We start from the raw sequence: 19,203 nt of genomic DNA, 5'->3' as shown, positions 1-19,203 counted from the left end.
TTATTTAAGGGATTTTTGTGTTTCCTCTTTAATGTCTTCTACCTGTTTAGCAGTGTTTTCCTGTAATTCCTTGAGGGACTTCTGTGCTTCCTTTTTAAGGGATTCTCCCTGTTTAGCAGTGTTCTTCTGCATTTCCTTTTCTTTCTTTCTTTCTTTCTTTCTTTCTTTCTTTCTTTCTTTCTTTCTTTCTTTTTCTTTCTTTTTTTCTTTTTTTTTTTCAAGACAGGGTTTCTCCGTGTAGTCCTGGCTGTCCTGGAACTCACTCTGTAGACCAGGCTGGCCTCAAACTCAGAAATCAGCCTGCCTCTGCCTCCCAAGTGCTAGGATTAAAGGCGTGCACCACCACTACCAGGCTCTCCTGTATTTCTTTAAGTGAGTTATTAATGCCCTTCTTAAAATCTTCTACCACCATCATGAGATATTATTTTAAATGCGAGTCTTGCTTTTCAGGTGTGTTGGGGGTATCCAGGACTCACTGTAGTGGGCATACTGGGTTCTGATGATGCCCAGTGTTCTTGGTTTCTGTTAGTAAGATTCTTACATTTGCCTTTCATCATCTGGTAATCTCTGGTGTTAATGTTCTAGCTGTCTCTGACTGGAGCTTTTTCCTCCTGAGATTCTGTTAGCCTCTGTCAGCACTCCTGGGATTTCAACTCTCACCTGAGTCCCAGTGGTCAGAGCACTCTCTGCAGGCAAGTCTCCTCTTGCAGGGCAGGTGTCCAAAAGTCTGGAGCTCTGATTCACCTCCTGAGTCCTGGGGTCAGATCCCTCCCTGTAGGTCAACTCTCCTCTGGCAAGGAAGGTGCCCAGGGGTCTGGGTCTCAGCTCTGCTTCCTGGCTAAGGATGAAGGCCCAAAGGGACTCTGTCCATGAAGCTCTGTTGCTTCTGTCACCCACGTGCTCTCCAGTGATCACAAGGTCTGGGTGTGCTAGAGGTCCTGCAGTGTGGAGAGTCCTCTGGGGCCCTTGATGCTCTCTCTGGGTTCATGCAAAAGATGGTGGGGCTGGCCCTGACCAGAAGGGATTCCAGCCTCTAGTTGGGTGGGGTTCCTTTGTCCCTGTTCCTGCTGGCACAAGACTCTCCACAATTCTTTGGAGCTGATGTTGTGTTCCACTCACACATGATCCAGAGGTGATTTTGAGGTCCTGTGGCATGGAGAGTCCTCTGGAGTTTTTGGCAGCCTCCCCAAGAGTCTCCTTAAAATTTATATATATATATATACACACACACACAGAGCACTGGCCCCCAATCTTGAAGCAACATGTGATTTATAAAACACTTCTTTGAGTTGTTCTTTGAGAACAAATGTTAAGATCACAACATTTAAGAGTTGGAAGAAAGCTTATAGATTAAAAAAAGAGAAGACTGATCACTCCCTGTTTTGTTATTTTTATTCTCTTGGTTCTTTTTCTATTCATTCTCTAGCCTAATTCTTTATTTTTCAAGTTGAAATGAATAGCTTATATAGGTAAGATAATAGGTTGTAAGTATCAAAGAGGTTGTATAGCTTCAGAATTCAGAGAAAAAAAGTTAGAAAGCAATCATCTTACCATAGTAAACTAGAGAACAATCAGTGTAGAACAGATGGAGACAGCTATGTAAATAACCTACCCTTTGAACTCTCTGTGAATATGATGTTTTGTGGTCACATTACTTTCCAAGTTTATTCTCAGGAAGATGTTCTTTGAAAATGGAGGTACTATGAAGTAGCCAACAGAAGACAGCATCATCTATAAAAGAATGGAGAGCTTTGGTTTATAGTTGTTTGATAGACATGTATATAAAAGTAACCTGTTTTGTTTTTTCAAGACAGGGTCTTTCTGTGTAGCCCTGGCTGCCATGGAACTCACTCTGTAGATGAAGTTGGCCTTGAACTGAGAGATGTGCATGTTTCTGCCTCCTAGGATTAAAGGTGTATGCCACCACCTCTACCTGGCTAAATGACCCCCCTTTTTTTCTAATTATGGTAAACATGATTTTATCTATTCTTTCAAAGAACTAGTTACCTTGAGCATGCATCTTCATCTAAGAACATTACTATCCAAGGGGATAAAAACTGGGTTTGGGGCAAGCCGTTTAGATAGTACCATGATGTTTAGTCCTTCAAGGAGCTACAGCACAGAAACAGATACTCAGGATTTCATGGTCATGAGAGGTGAAAAATGGGTATGTGTCAGGGGTAGTGTCAGAAATACCTCTTGAGTATCAGTTATGAAAACAGAGAAGTCTGGCCTAAAAGACAGAAAAAGGTGTGTGTGTGTGTGGAGGGGGGGGGGGAGAGGACCAAGTGAATGAGAATCCCAGGGAAAGCATAGGTATGAAAGAGAAAGAGGGAGACAGGAGCAGACAGATGAAGCGAAGGTGTGTGTACATGTGAACGGTTTCATTCTCCATCGAACTACATACAACTGAACTCCTTCCCCTGGACTTTCCAAAATACAAACCATTCCCAATGTATTATTTCTGTTCTTAGCAACAAAGTATTAAAAGTGAAGAATGATACTGCAATCCCCACTCTCTGTTGGAAGAATTCCTCTACCTCAAACCACTCTGCTTTGTTCAAACACTCCAATGTCCTCACTTCTTATTTAAAATTTAAACTTGTAAAAAATGTCCTTATTATGTTTCACAAGCCCCCCTTTTCCATGAATTAGTAATGTGAACTTTGATTGATAATACCAAAACCTTTAATTTTATAGCATTTCCCCCATTGATCTATCATAGTAGACTAGCCCATTTATTATTGTTTGGGTACTCATTTTTTTCCTGCAGTTTGACTCTATTCCTTGTGGTTAATATAGTGCTATCCACGACTGGAGGAGATGGCTCAGTGGTTAAGAGCACTGACTGTTCTTCCAGAGGTCCTGAGTTCAATGCCCACCAACTACATGGTGGGTCACAACCATCTGTAATGGGATCTGATGCCCTCTTCTGGTGTGTCTGAAGACAGCTACAGTGTACTCATATACAATTGTGTGTGTGTGTGTGTGTGTGTGCGCGCGCGCGCATGTGCGTACACATGTGGAGGCTAGAGGACAACTTTGTGTCTGTTCTCTCCTATCACCTTTAGGTGGGTTCATTGGATCGGACTCAAGCTTGTGTGACAAATGCCTTTACTGGCAAGGCTGTCTCATCAGCCTTCTACTCCCCTCTTGCTGGTCTCCTTCCTTCTCTCAGATAACTTCCTTTATGTTTTCATCAGCTGACCCTGGGGCTGATTTGTGCCTCACCCCCCTGAGAGTAGGAACCCTTCCTAAGTGCTGATCAGATCCCTGGGGTATCTGATATCAGGAAGGGGGCTGTCTTCCTAGCAGGCATTAGTATTTCGGTGAATGGGAAGGCATAATTTCTATCAATACTTTTAAGTATATAAACTATTATGGTATAGTTTATTAATATAGAATAAAATGTGCATATCTTACTCAGTTTGTGAATTTCAACAACAGTATTATCTTAATTGAGACAAAATATAGTACCTCTTAATCATTCAGAGCCTTTACACTCTTTTCCTACCATGCTGTTGTGTCTTAAAACCACCTTGAAATTTATAAAACTTCTTTTTCTTGGATTCTGTACAAGTGGAACAAAATATCATGTACTTTGCTATGCCCAGTTTCTTCTGTTTATAAAACAATTTGTGAGATTTACCCATGTTATCAGGTATATTGACAAGCATGTTCCTTTTATTGCTGACTTGTCCAGTGTGTGATATATATATCATATTTTATCCGTGTTCCTCTGATATTTACATGGCTATTTTTGTTATGAATAAGGCTGTTTTAAACATGTAGTTTTCTTGCAAACTTGAATTTCATTTCAGTCAAGTAACTGAGATTAATGGATCACGCATAGGTTAGATTGATGTTTAACTTTAAAGAAACTGTGAAACAGCTTTTTAACGTATGTTACACTAAACACCAGTGATGTGCGAGTCCCAGCTGCTTTATATAATAACTGACATTTGGGTTATACACGATTGACTTTAGCTCCTCCATGTGTGGAATGGAATGGAATCCACTATAGTTTAATCTGCATTTCTTGTCACTAAAGATTATTGAACATTCTTTATCAAGATACTCATAAAATTTATTCCTTAATCATTTAAAGGTTTAGGTCATTTGTTCTTTTTTTTAGGCAGAATCTCATATAGTTTAGGTCTTTTTTTAAAAAAATATTAAACTTTTTATTCTTTGTGAATTTCACTTCATGCTCTTGACCCACTCATCTCGCTGTCCCTTTGTATACGGCCTCCACTCTTGCACCTTTCCAAAGGAAAAACAAACAATAAAAACATATCATGGAAGCTGCAATTGGGTCACAGTGTGTCATGTGGTATATCCTTTGCACACACATCTTTGTTTGCAAATGATCATTCCAATAAGCCATAGGTCTAGCTTGAGGTCTAGCTTCTGCTACATTATCAGTGTTGGATCCTCACTGGGACTCCTCTCTGATACCCTGTTGTTGCCCTGTGTCATGGAGATCCTGAAGCTGTGGATCTGCAGGACCAGACCCTTCCCATGGTTCACAGACAGGGTAGGTGTTGGGGTGGGCCAGCTCAAAGCCCTGGATCTGGGCCTTGGTAGTAGCTGAACTGGTCAGCCCACCAGCTCTCCTGCGTCCACACCACCACAGTAAGATCTCCAGCACTGCCCTGACTATCTTGCTCTGAGTTGAAGCTGGGAAGGGGCAGGGCCAGATCTCAGGCTCTCATCCATCCCCATGATACTAGGGCCAGCTCTGTTGTGCTGCCAAGGAGAGGTGCAGGGTCTGCTCTCCCAAATGCTGTAGCCCTATGAGGGATGGTGCAAGCTCACCCTCAGGTGATGGCAGGCAGGAGTGGGGCCAGCTTAGCACAGTGATCAGGTATCAACTTGGCCTCAGATAGTCCAGACTAGGACTTGGTTGTCTGAGCTGTATGGCCTTTGGTGGTAACAGACCCAGACATGTCACTGGAAGTAACATGGGGCTGGATGTCAGTCTCTGGTTCACTTAAAACATTTGTAACTGCATTGCGGTAGGTTCCCCATTTCCCTTAATATGTGTATATCTAGTTTTTCCAGTACTATTCATTCTTTCTCCTATATCAGCATCCTTACTGAAAAATCAACTGATCATAAATATACATTTCTAAATTATTCAATTATGTTTCATTTATCTACACAATGTATATTTATGACAGAACTGGTGTGTGTGTGTGTGTGTGTGTGTGTGTGTGTGTATGAGCATCTCTCCCTGTGCTTGCCTGTGCCCACATGTGTAGAAAGCAGAGGTTTATGTTAGGTGTCTTCCTCTACCCATTTCCATCTTATTTAAGAGGGCCTTTCACTAAATCTGAATTTGGCTGTTTTGTCTAGTCTAGCTGACCTGTGAGCCTCAGGATCTGCCTGAAACCCACGAGCATTTGGACTACAGATGTGAGCTGCTGTGCCTAGCTTTTACATGGTGGTGCAGATCTGAATTCAGGTGTTCATGCCTACACAACAAAAAGCACTTTATCCACAGAGCAATCTTTCCGGCACTAGCTTTGCAACAAGTTCTGAAACCAGGAGTTGGTTTTTCTAATCTATAGTCTTTCTTTTGGGTTAATTACATTTACTGGGTCTCCTAGATCCTCAACATAAGCATGGAAACATTTTTCTTTTCTTTTTTGAGACAGGATCTTGCTATGGTCTTGAACTCAAAGGCTCAAGTAATCATTGTCATCCGTGCTTTCCTAAGTAGCTGAGACTACAGGTGAGTGCCACCTTACCTGATTTTAGAAACTTTTGTCTTAATGCTCTTTCTGATCTTAGTGCAATCAGATTTCCTATTTTACCACAAAGTTTTCAAAAGATAACCACACTACTCTAGGAAGTTCCCTTCTGTTCTTAGCTTGCTGTGACTTAACATTGGGTTTTGAATTTTATAAAACACTCTTCTGCATCTATGGGACTAGCTTTCATTGTTGTTCCATAAATGTTATGAACTCTTGCCCTGTATTACATTTCATCCTCTGTGGTCATGCTAATTTTCTATGTTGCAAACTTTGATTTGCCAATATTTAAGAATTTAAACAACTATGTTTATGAAGAATATTGGTCTGTGATTTTCTTATAAAATGCTATTGGCAAATTTTGGTACTAAGATTATGTTGAACTCATGAAACTGCTGTTTTTCTGAAACAGGTAGCACTGGAACTCTTTACTTAAGGTGTTGATGAAATTCATTAGTACAGCCAGCCGTATGTGCCTGGAGTTCACTGCCAGGGTTTTGGTCACAAATTCAATGTGTTCTATACTGAATTACCTGAATGTTTTATTCCTTCTGTATCAGCTCCTACTTCGCCTCCTACCCCTCCTCCCCTGGGTCTCTCACACGATGAAATGTCACTGAGTTCTCCAACCTCATGGCAGTTTTGTCAATTTTTTTTAAAAGCTGTCTGTTTCATTTTAGTTATTACTAGCATAAGTAACCCATATATCTCTTTAAATTCAACATAGTTCTATTAGCACTGGGACTATAATAGTTTGTGAGTTTAAGAATACATAAACAAATGATAGATAAGAAAAAGGAAATGTGTAATACATAGCAGAAAGATATACGTACAGAAAGAGCAAAAATAATCCAGGGGTAGACAGAATTACAAGATATGGTGAAAAATACCATGAGGAACATAGAGAATACAGCAGGGCATTCAAGAAGAAAAGTCAGAATCGAGATATGTGGTGAGTCAGTGATCAGGTCTACAAGTTTGTCAAATTCATGGCAATACAACAACAACAACAAAAATCCCAAGATCCCAAGGTTGCATACTTGTGTAGGCCTACAGTCAGCTGTTTCTTTCCCTGGCACATCTTATAATTAAAAAACATAACATGACCTCACTTTCATAAAATAATAAGTTCACAAATTAAAAAAAACTTAAACAAGGTTAAAACATCCAAAAGATAAAAAGCAGCCTCACATTCTTTTAGATTTTGTATTCATATTTACCATCATATATGCATTCATATTCTGTATACTGTGATCTGTATTTTGCTTTTTCTTTTGGACAAATATGACCCAGATTCCATGGACATATACAATATGATGTTTTAACGGGTCAAGAGTATTCTATTATATGCACACACCATAACTTTCTTCTGTCCTAGTGCTATTATACACCAGGAGGAGGTAATAGAAACATGACAGTCAACAATATCCTTAGGAATCCTCTTTTTTTCTTTAAGTGCGACAGAGGATAATGCTTATATTAAGTCAGGTTGTACAATTATCACCCTCACACCAGTGGTCACAAAGGAATTGTATTTCCACAGTCCTGTCAATACCGGTAAGCAAAAGATCTGTTTGAAAGGTGGACACCTTTTCATTTGTTAATTGGGTATTTTTCTTGGAGAATGTCATATTTAGACAATTTTCTCTTTTTGTCAAAGTCTTACTTGATTGCCCAAGATGACCTCAAACTTCTACCCCAGTGACTAGAGTGCTGGGATTACAAACATGTGCCACCTCTCTGTCGATTTTTATTATTTAGGTGTTGCAATTTATAAATGATTTTCTAAGAGTTGTATGTTGGGAATATTTTTTCTTTGCAAATGTTATGAATATATTTTTCTATGGTTCTTTTTTTTCAATTTTTGTGGATGAATTATACTTTTGTAATTGTAGTTTATTTCATACTTGGAAAAGGCCTTTCTAATCACAAGGTATACTGGCTAGTTTTGTGTCAATTTGATACAGGCTGGAGTTATCTTGAGAAAGCAGCTTCAGTTGGGGAAATGCCTCCATGAGATCCAGCTGTAAGGCATTTTCTCAATTAGTGATCAAGGGAAGAGGTCCCCTTGTGGATGGTACCATCTCTGGGCTGGTACTCTTGGTTCTATAAGAGAGCAGGCTGAGCAAGCCAGGGGAAGCAAGCCAGTAAGGAACATTCTCTCCATGGCCTCTGTATCAGCTCCTGCTTCCTGACCTGCCTGAGTTCCAGTCCTGACTTCCTTGGTGATGAACAGCAATGTGGAAGTGTAAGCTGAATAAGCCCTTTCCTCCCCAACTTGCTTCTTGGTCATGATGTTTTGTCCAGGAATAGAAACCCTCACTATGACAAAAGGTTGTCACTATATTCAACTTGATTTTCTATTTAAAAATATTGCTATTTATTCTAATCTGTGTCTTTATGTGGGTAGGTGTACATGAGTGCAGATGTCCTCAGAGGCCAAAAGCGTCAGATCCTGAGAGCTGTAGGTACAGGCCCATTTGAGCAGCAGGACCTGGCTTCTGAGACCCAAATATGGGTCCTTTGGGAAAGCAGCGAGTACTTCTAAACACTGAGCCATCTCTCCACAACTGATTTTCTCTTGTTTTTAACGGTTTACGTGTTCATCTAGCATTTACTCTTGTTTGAGAAATAAAGCTTTTCTTGAATTGCTAGTCATCTCTCCAGTCTTCTCACTTTCCAGTGATTTTTTTTTTTTTTTAATGGATACTTTCACTGGATACAAATGATTTGATTTGATTTCAGGATCTGGGGAAACCATAACACCTAATTGAATTTACAAAACTAGGGGTTAAGATAATCTATAAAAATGCTGTGGCACTTGATGTAGGAGTGTTAACAAATTGTTACTGTCAATGTCACAGACACACAGGACTTCTCTGCTTTCTCTATTCTGATCGTGAATGTGTCTCCCACGTACCTCCTTTATATAACCTACCCATAATAGCATGCACCCTCATTTCTAGAAAAATGGTGACACCTCAGTTACCACTCTACCCAGAGACCGGATCTGGTCATCTCCTAGATGTTCATGAGAGGTGAAGATGATAAGCTGTGCCTCATACTGCACTGCGGAGATCCAAGGCCACAGTATGGAGGCACTCAGCAAGCATGGGTATAGAGGATATGCCAGTTTCTCCCATCGCCTACCCTGAAACGCTGAAAGCCTAGTTTATCTCAGCCTTTTAGGTCACACATCTCAAAGCTGTCACCAAGTGTCAATTTAGTTTGCAGCCTGGAGACCAGGAGCTCACCCTGTTATATACCCCTAAGAGCAGGCGGGCCTACAGGATGGGACTGGGGCAGGAAGGAGGTCCTGACCTGACTTCCCTGGTGGCAAGCTGGGGGCGACTCCGCACTCGCAGGCTGACTGGGTGCCAGAGCCCGAAAATACGCCCAGCAGGCACGAAGACAGGCGGGCGGGGACAGAGGTGGCGGGCGAAGAGCACCGTCCAAGCTCTCCGAGAAGGAAGTGTGACAAGGACACAGAGTCCCTCAGCCCACAGGGAGTCGGGCGTGAGGTGACATCTGCCGTTCCCCGGGCTCGCGGGCTTCCGTGCGGCCCACGGGGACGTCCCAGAGTGGCATCCTCACTTTTTTTTTTTCTCCCATAGTAGCAGCGGCTGCCCGCGCAACCGTCGGCCCGCTTCCCTCCCCAACCGCTCCGACCTTGGGCGGCGCGCGGTGCCGATGACGTAGGCCGGGGGGCGGGACTTCCTGCCTCGCGCGCCGCCGCGCCTCGGGACGCAGTCCGCTCGGGAGTGGCGGGCGGCGGGCTGAGGGGGCGGCGTGTCGGCCGAGGAGGCCGGGCCGCGGAGGAGGAGCCGGGCTCGCAGCCGCCGCCCTCTCGGCCCTCCCGAGTTTCCCGGGCTACCTCAACCTTCCCTCCCAGGCGTGGGTGCCCTCGCGGACGGCCCGGCTCGTCGGCTCGCCTCCAGCCCCGCGGCGGCAGCGGCCGTCTGGACCGCTCCGGGCCCCACACCCCAGCCGGTGGGACGGTCCCGAGCCCTCGGCCCCAATGCCTGGGCGAGCAGAGCGGAGTGGGTGGCAGTGGTCTGAGCTGTGCCGGGGGCTCCCGGGGGCGAGCGCGGCTGCTGTGCTGGGGCGAGCTGCGGGGACCGTGTGTGAGTTTGGTAAGTCACCTCTCTTTTTCTTTTTAGGCGTGCTGGGCGTCTGCTTGGAAAGCCTGCAGCACCTCCTCCTCCGCGCCCGCCCTTGAACCCGGGTTTTGGTTCCCAGCGCGTGTCAGGAAGGCAGGCTCTGAGATGAGTTCTGGATGCAGGGCTTTTTGATTTTTTTTCTTTTTTCTTTTTCTTTTTTTAAATCACGTGAAACTCCTTTCGGGGCTCTTTGGTGCACTGCGGCACGGTAGCCAGCAGAGCAATGGGATTAGTGTAAAGCACTTCCAGTTTAATTTGTGGTGGAAAAGCTACGCTGTCATCATTTTCCTTGTCCTTAAAGAGAGTTGTAGCAGCGAGGTTGGCGGATGTTGCTGAGGTGAGCTCTGAAATGTGGGAAGTGTATTTTGGGCTTGGTACTTTGGCAAGTTCTTAGTCCATTTTCTGACTATGATAAAAAAACTCTTGGCTTTTAAAAAATGCCCTAAAGGGCATTTAAGTGTCTTTAAGTCTTTGCTCACCTTCTAATTATCAGACCACTTCCTTCTCAAAGATGTTGAGGATCAGGATACATTTGTTCTGATTTTTTTTAAAAAATATGTAGTGAATTCATTATATGTTCAGGCTGTTAGTATAAAGTACTAACTTGAGATTTAAAGTACCGAGTAGGTTGTTAAAGCCGTGCTTCTGTTACCAAGCAACATCATCGTAAACAAGTCTAATATTCAACTAGAACATAAGTAAATGTGGCCTGTTAATCTGAGTTTGGAACTCTCCAAATTTATGCTTTTAGTTTATAGGTGGTTACATTTGTCGCCTTTTTTAGTCAGATTTGCTTTCAAATCAGTTTTATATAGAGTTATTAGAACGCTTTGATTTTTCTGTTGCCACACAAGACTTTATGGAGAGTTGTAAATGGATTTGAGTTCCTTTTTGGTTGTTACTTATCCCAGAGTACTCTGGGTATTTCTCTGAGTATTTCTTGTCTAATGAGATAAAGTGTGCAAGCTGTATTTAATAATATTCTTAAATAACAAGATTATAGCAATTTAGAGTTACATACATTTGAGAGATTGTGAAACAATACAAGTTTTTAAGCCTTGGTTTAGCAGTAGCCTTGGTCTACATTTGTTGAACCCTTAGTGATATAACTTGAATGGCAAACTAAGTTTTTAATTTAATTTTCTTTATTAAGTGTTCTATTTGGTGGGGAAAGCATTTAAGACAGGGTCTAGCTTTGTATCTCAGACTTGCTTTGAACTGGCAATTTCTCTGCCTCAGCCTCCTGAATTCCAGGACAGAATGAAAATGAGGCTATAACCCTCCAAGGTATGGTTGAGGAGAAGGGTTTACTGTAGATGTGAAGGAGAGAACGGCCAGAGGCAACAAGAAGGTTCTAGACTGAACGTGGCCAACAGAATACACCAGGCCGTGAGAGGAGAGGGGGGAAAGGAAGGAAGCAAGAGGTCCAGGAGTGGAGTGGAAAGCAGAACCAAGAGTGCAGAGAGTAAGTCAGCAGTCTGACTGAGGTAGTTCAGGAAAGAGAAGCTGGGGGAAGGAAGGGAAGCCCGGGGGGGGGGGGGGGGGGGGGCCCGGGGGGGGGGGCTGGAGAGGGTTAGGGGAGGGCCCCAGGAGAGAGCTGGGGAGGGTGTGTTAGCCAGGAACTCTCTGTAGCAGGTACTTGTGAGTAGGAATTGAGGGAGCCTAGAGGCTAACAAACATCTTGACCTGCTAACAGGCATCCGAGGGTTAGGTTAGTACAACAGCCTTGGGTCCTTTTTGCCAGGGATAAGAAGAATGAATTAAGTCCCTGAGGTTTTTTTCTAAACGCCAAACTTTGGGAAAAGGAATTTCTTTTTCTTTCTTTTCTTTTCTTTCTTCTTCTTTTTTTTTTTTTTTTTTTTTTTTTTCGAGACAGGGTTTCTCTGTATAGCCCTGGCTGTACTGGAGCTCACTTTGTAGACCAGGCTGGCCTTGAACTCAGAAATCTGCCTGCCTCTGCTTCCAGAGTGCTGGGATCAAAGGCGTGTGCCACCACGCCCCGCACGAAAAGGAATTTCTTAGGACCTAACTGGAACCACAAGCCTGAGTGATTGGCTTAAATGATTGTTTTGATGTCGTTTGCCTTTTTATTATTTATTTTTGTTGTTTTAAGTTGAAGCTTGGTCTTGTAAATTTGCTCTGGATGATCTGGAACCCACTATAGCTTCCTCATTGACTTTTAACATCTGGCAATTCTTGTGGCTCAGTCTTACCAGTGCTGAGACTACATGTGTGAAGCCACCATGACATCAATTTGAAAATGTGACAAATGTTTTTAAAGTCAAACTATTAGCAATAAGAATTGGATTATATATACCCTTACTAAAAATCTGTTGATTTCATTTTAGTTTTCGCTTACTGTGTCCTTCACATGCTGAGGTTGACATAATGAACCATTGACCAGTGCTGGTGTTATTGTCAGTTGTGAGCCCACCAGTGCAGTTCCTGAGACTTGTGGTATCTTCTGAGAGGAGCAGCGCTTTAACTGCTGAGCTACCTCTCCAGTCCCTTCCCATCACAACTGAGTTAACTTACAGCGACTTCTTCAAAATTGTCTCACCATGGCTTCCCAATCTCTTACTCATTCTGGGAAAAGTGCCTTTGTTCAAACTGTTTCTTCTTCCATTATCCTTTAAACCTGTTTTCTCCTTCCTGTATCAGTCTTAATTTCTTTCTACCCTGCCCCAATTTCTCTTCTTCCTCTTCCTCCTTCTCCTCCTCCTCATAATCTTCCTCCTCCTCCTCTTCTTCCTCCTCTTCCTTATTTTTTAAAAAAAACCAAACAACTAAATTATACCTTTTCTATAAGGTTCAATTTAACCATGATATTTGAAATTCTACAATATGTATTTGTGAATCATACTTATTTGATATTTAGACTAGGCTTGTCTTCCTAACTATATTAATCTGTTTCATGAGCATATCCTTTGTTTTTTTAAACAGAAGTTATTGAAGGGATGTTTCTTGACTGACACATGCTCATTTGAGTCCCTGACTCTTCCTATAATATAGTAGAAATCAGAACATAGCAGTAAATCACAAGGTGGGAAATTAAAGAGTGGGGGAGTCACTGGAATCAAAAGGGAAGGTTTTGTTCCTAGAAAGTATGAATGAATATTTGAGAATTTCCCATGACATTAGCATCACTAAGAACTCCCTCAGGAATTCTGGCTCTACTCCCACGGGGCATGGCGAGTTTGGTCAATTTCCTGGTTCTTCCCTAGAAGAACCTTAGTTTTAAAATGTAAGTCCCTTTAATCTCCCTTTCCTTTCTTCCTTTTGCATCCTCCTGGTCTCTCTCCATCTCATTTCACACCTTTCCATTCTACATTCTTTGTTTTGCTCAGTCAGCACTTAGTTTATGAGACTGTGTCAATACTTTAATCTGCTCTCCTAAGTTAGCAATCCTCTGAAGTTCGTTGCTTGCCTGTCTTCTGTCAGGACTACCCTTTCTAGATCACAGATAGATCACTGACTGCCATGTCTAGTGCTATTTCTTTTTTGTTTGGGCAGTATTCTAGGAGGAGAGAAACCAAGGAAGCTAGAAAATGCTCCAATGTTGCTTTCCGTATATTATGACTTTAAAGTACCTGTACTGGCTAGTTTTGTGTCAACTTGCACAGCTGGAGTTATCACAGAGAAAGGAGCTTCAGTTGGGGAAATGCCTCCATGAGATCCAGCTGTAAGGCATTTTCTCAATTCTCAATTAGTGATCAAGGGTGGAAGGGCCCCATGTGGGTTGTGCCATCTCTGGGCTGGTAGTCTTGGGTTCTATAAGAGAGCAGGCTGAGCAAGCCAGTAAAGAATATCCCTCCATGGCTTCTGCACTGCTTGAGTTCCAGTCCTGACTTCCTTGGTGATGAACAGCAATGTGGAAGTGTAAGCTGAATAAACCCTTTCCTCTCCAACCTGCTTCTTGGTCATGATGTTTGTGCAGGAATAGAAACCCTGACTAAGACAAATTGGTACCAGCATAGTGGGGTATTCCTGTGACAACCTGACCATGTNTTGGGGAGGACTGTGGAAGGACTTTGGAACTTTGGGCTAGAAGATCCTGCTTGTGGACGTTGTACATCGTGGTGCGGAGCCTAGTGCGCACCACGATGTACAACGTCCACAAGCAGGGTCTCTCTCCATCTCATTTCACACCTTTCCATTCTACATTCTTTGTTTTGCTCAGTCAGCACTTAGTTTATGAGACTGTGTCAATACTTTAATCTGCTCTCCTAAGTTAGCAATCCTCTGAAGTTCGTTGCTTGCCTGTCTTCTGTCAGGACTACCCTTTCTAGATCACAGATAGATCACTGACTGCCATGTCTAGTGCTATTTCTTTTTTGTTTGGGCAGTATTCTAGGAGGAGAGAAACCAAGGAAGCTAGAAAATGCTCCAATGTTGCTTTCCGTATATTATGACTTTAAAGTACCTGTACTGGCTAGTTTTGTGTCAACTTGCACAGCTGGAGTTATCACAGAGAAAGGAGCTTCAGTTGGGGAAATGCCTCCATGAGATCCAGCTGTAAGGCATTTTTTCAATTAGTGATCAAGGGGGGAGGGCCCCTTACGGGTGGGACCATCTCTGGGCTGGTAGTTTTGGAGAGCAGGCTGAGCAAGCCAGGGGAAGCAAGCCAGTAAAGAACATCTCTCCATGGCCCCTACATCAGCTCCTGCTCCCTGACCTGCTTGAGTTCCAGTCCTGACTTCTTTCAGTGATAAACAGCAATGTGGAAATGTAAGCTGAATAAACCCTTTCCTCTCCAACCTGCTTCTTGGTCATGATGTTTGTGCAGGAATAGAAACCCTGACTAAGACAAATTGGTACCAGCATAGTGGGGTATTCCTGTGACAACCTGACCATGTTTTGGGGAGGACTGTGGAAGGACTTTGGAACTTTGGGCTAGAAGATCCATTAGGTGTTAAGAGCTCTGTCGAATGTTGTGTAGGAGCTTGGAAGATAATGTTGAGAACAGTGTAAAAGATGGAGGCCTGGCTTGTGAAATTTCAGAGGGAAGGTTAAAGACACTTTTCAGGGCCATTGTTACTTTGATTGTGAAGATTCTGTGGTTCTGGTTAGCTGGGGCTGAAGAATCAGCTGTGATTAACAAGATACCAGAACTAGTAAAGTGAAACCTTTGTATTACTGGGACTATTGATGCTGATTAGCTGGAGCTAAGAAATTGGCGGTGATTAAGAAGAGACCAGCATCATTGAGGTGACATCTTCTGGGAAGTGTTTTCTGAGAGCACAGAGGCTGTGTTCCAGAGATAGCCAAGGTTGTACTTCTTGCTGCAGCAGGACTTGGTAATGTGTAAGAGTCACCCAGGTGGTACTGGTTTTGAAGGCATGAAGGGGTCATGCAGAGCAGCTGAGGCTCGGCACTGTGAGAGGCCATGGAAGGCCATTGGTGAAGGTGTAGCCTCAGTTGCAATTGATGGCCCAGGATTGAAGGGGTCATGCAAAGGAGTTGAGGCTTAGCATCATGAAGAGAGCCTATGAGAGGCTATTGTTAAAGCCAAGTTGCAGTGGAAGACAGCAGTGTTTAGGAGATGGCAGTATCATGAGATGACCACCAAGAACAGCAGCAGCAGTGGAGTACAGGCAGCTGGAGCATAGAGGACAAGCCTTGTGCTACAAAGGACAGGGCTGGAGAAGTGATCCAAGCCCTTGGAGGAGCCCAGAAGATCGTGAGTTGGATCCCAGACATTGGACAGTTGGAGTTTGATTTTTGCTTTTGATTGTGACTATGCCCTGATGTTTTTCCCTCTTGAAGGAAGTTTTTTAGTGAAGCCCACAGTTAAGAGACTTTGAATTTTAAAGTATTTTGAATTTTAAAAGATATTGGATATTTTAAAAGGATTGAACTTTTAATATGTAAAGACTGTGGGACTTTTAAAGTTGTTTAGATCTTGGGGATGAATAAGAAACTAATGGTTGAGGCTTACTAGTGATGTGTTTGTGTGTCAAGTTGACAAGGGGTCAATTGTACTGGCTAGTTGTGTGTCAACTTGACACAGCTGGAGTTATCACAGAGAAAGGAGCTTTAGTTGGGGAAATGCCTCCATGATATCCAGCTGTGGGGCATTTTTTCAATTAGTGATCAAGTGGGGAGGGCCCCTTACGGGTGGGACCATCTCTGGGCTGGTAGTTTTGGAGAGCAGGCTGAGCAAGCCAGGGGAAGCAAGCCAGTAAAGAACATCTCTCCATGGCCCCTACATCAGCTCCTGCTCCCTGACCTGCTTGAGTTCCAGTCCTGACTTCTTTCAGTGATAAACAGCAATGTGGAAATGTAAGCTGAATAAACCCTTTCCTCTCCAACTTGCTTCTTGGTCATGATGTTTGTTGAGGAATAGAAACCCTGACTAAGACAGTACCTTAAGAATTAACATTTAGAGCTAGGAGGAACCTAAATTCTGACCTTTCCTTTTTAGAAAGTGCTCAAACTATGAATTTTAAAATTGTAGGTCACTTTAATAAACTTGCCATAAATCACATGTCTGATGCTTATAGCATAGAGTGGCTTTAGGTGAAGGTATAAGAAGGTGAAGTAGGATATTGGAATATTTTTATAAATCTTCTTGGGTTCAATGTTAGGTGATCTTACCAGCCTAGCTTCTAAGTTGTTGCTCAGTAACACAGTTGCAATAAAACATAGCAACCATTGAACACTATAGGGATTTCAGGGCACAGTCCTAGCTCTAGTGTTCACGTTCATCTCTCATCTACATCACATTTTATTTTAAATCAGACACAGTGTTAAAGAGCACACAATATATGACCTTGAATATATTTTTCAGGGTGCTGACATAACTTCTTGTACATTAATTTTCAGAGATGCATTATAAATGTTTTGAATAATAGTGCATATAAAGTGCATCTGAAAAAAACTGGATCAAAAATCTGTAGAAAGGTTATTAACATCAGTTTTCTCTACAGCTTATATTGTTGATATTTAGCTAGCTTATATTGCTAGCTAAAAATGGAGTGAAGTTGAAATTCACTTTTTCTTGTGACTCCCAGAGTTACATGGAATCCTTAGACCAGTAAACATAGTTTCATAGGTTGTGGTTTTATGAGAAGAGAATCGGTCCAGGAGACCAGCTTGAGTGGGTGTTTTATTTATTTATTTATTTGTTGTTGTTGTTGTTGTCCTCCCCCCCCCCCCACACACACTTAACACAAGCTAGAGTCATCTGGAAGGAGGGAGCCTCAATTGAGGAATTGCTTATATCAGATTGGGCTTTAGGCAAGCCCTGTAAGGCAGTTTCTTGATTAGTGATTGATATGGGAGGGCCCAGCCTACTGTGGGTGGTGCTTCCCCCTAGGCAGGTGATCCTGGAATGTGCTGAGCAAGCCATGAGAAACAACCCAGGAAGCAGAGTTCCTCCGAGTCTCTCTGCTTTGGTTCCTGCCTTGAGTTTTTGTCGACTTCCCTCAGGATGGACTTGTTACCTAGAAGTACATACACTGAAGTAAACCAGCTGGTATGGTGACTCTCCCCTTTAATGCCAGCACTGGGGGTAGAGGCAGGTGGATCTCTACTGAGTTTTAGACTAGCCTGGTCTAGATACTGAGTTTCAGGCCAGCCAAAGCTATATAGTGAGGCTGTTTCAGAAAACAACAAAGAAACAAACTCTTTCCCAAGTTATTTTGGTCAGTTTCATCACAGCAATAGAAAACTAACTAAGATAGTAAGTCCCTTAATCTTTCTTCATCTGTTTCTCACTTGAAAAAATAACTCTTTGAAGACTTTGAAGAATTATATGCAACTTATATTTTTGCTGTTACTTGGTTTAATCAGTTATTTGATTTTTTTTTTATTACATGTCCTATGCTATATTAGACACTAGGGAAATGGAGAGTAAGGTTGGGCTGTCTTAAGTGCCTTATTTTCTACTATCTTCAGCACCATATTGTCTACTGGGAAAATGGATGAAGTAATTTATGACTTAACACATTAAATGGTATAAGGATAAATGTGAATATATTTTGGGACATGTAGGAAAGAGACCTGATACAGATCTACAAGTAGAATACACTATAATTTAGTTAAGTATAGCTTGAGGGTGAATACAGATATTTTCAACTTGGACTAGAGGGAGTTAAGTCAGGGAATACTATGGAGGAAAGTTTCTGTGAGACAGGGAATTAGGAGTCACTAGCAGTAGTGGTAGTAAAGATCTTGGATATAACCGATAGGGAAAAATGTATGGGATTGGAAGGGCTAAAAACCTGCATGCAGTGTGCAGAAGAGACAGTAGTGAGGAAAAATGGGGTCAGATCTTGGAAGCCAAAGAAGTGCATTTCACATGTGTGTACTGATTGAAGTTGTTACTCAAGAAATATTGACACTGTAGCACTATCTGAACATGCTAATGAAGACAGTTAAGCCTTTGGTTAGCAGTAAAACCCAGAGAAGAGTTACCAGCTACTTAGCTGTGTAGAAAAGTTACTTATTATTATTATTATTATTATTATTATTATTATTATTTGGTTGTTATTACTGGGTTTTTTGTTTGTTTTGTTTTGGTTCCCAGTGTTCTTAAACAGTTGTATGGTATCAAAGAAAGCATGTCATAGTTAATGTTATGTTGTTTTTCATTCATTCTAATGTTAGAAACACTCTTGTGATATACGTACCTTTCTTTTTCTCTCCTTCCATTCTTTTAATTTTTATCTTTCAAGATTGATCAGGGGTTGGAGAGATGATTTAGCAGTTAAGAGCACATGTTACTCCTGTAGAGGACCTGGGTTTGATTTCCAGAACCCACATGGTTCACAACCATTAATAACTCCAGTTCCAGGGGATCTGATATCCTCTTCTGACTGTGAGGTTCAGCATGCACATGGTACACATACATACAAGCACAATGCTCTCATATATATATATATATATATATATATATATATATATATATATATAATTATTATTATTAGCTGGTTTTGTGTGTCAACTTGACATAGCTGGAGTTATCCAGAGAAAGGAGCTTCAGTTGGGGAAATGCCTCATGAGATCCAGCTGTGAGGCATTTTCTCAGTGATCAAGAGGGGAGGTCCCTTTGTGGGTGGTGCCATCTCTGGACTGGTAATCTTGGGTTCTATAAGAGAGCAGGCTGAGCAAGCCAGGGGAAGCAAACCAGTAAGTAACATCCCTCCATGGCTTCTGTATCAGCTCCTGTTTCCTAACCTGCTTGTGTTCCAGTCCTGACTTCCTTTGGTGATGAATAGCAACCTGAATAAATCCTTTTCTCCCCAATTTGCTTCTTGGTCATGATGGTTTTTTTTTTTTTTTTT

At 42.2% G+C, this 19,203-nt stretch overlaps 1 protein-coding gene and 1 long non-coding RNA gene across 2 annotated transcripts in view; one reads left to right on the top strand and one right to left on the bottom strand.

The window, feature by feature from the left end:
- LOC110326831 overlaps positions 1-9,459 on the bottom strand; it is a 21,792-nt gene extending 12,333 nt beyond the window's left edge. The window contains exons 1-2 of the long non-coding RNA XR_002380795.2: positions 9,078-9,459; positions 1,613-1,731 (exon numbers count right to left, since the gene is read on the bottom strand). This is a non-coding gene — a long non-coding RNA (uncharacterized LOC110326831). The remainder of the gene's footprint in view (positions 1-1,612; positions 1,732-9,077) is intronic.
- Positions 9,460-9,497: 38 nt separating this feature from the next.
- The window catches only part of Cep83 (centrosomal protein 83), a 100,286-nt gene continuing 90,580 nt past the window's right edge, over positions 9,498-19,203 (top strand). The window contains exon 1 of the mRNA XM_021204703.2: positions 9,498-9,889. The gene's annotated coding sequence lies outside the window, so the exon portion shown is untranslated. The remainder of the gene's footprint in view (positions 9,890-19,203) is intronic.

Source organism: Mus pahari, chromosome 9 (genome assembly GCF_900095145.1).
Source record: "Mus pahari chromosome 9, PAHARI_EIJ_v1.1, whole genome shotgun sequence".
Taxonomy (NCBI): domain Eukaryota; kingdom Metazoa; phylum Chordata; class Mammalia; order Rodentia; family Muridae; genus Mus; species Mus pahari.
The sequence above is the reverse complement of the archived record's forward strand: the minus strand, read 5'-3'. Positions and strand labels throughout refer to the sequence as shown.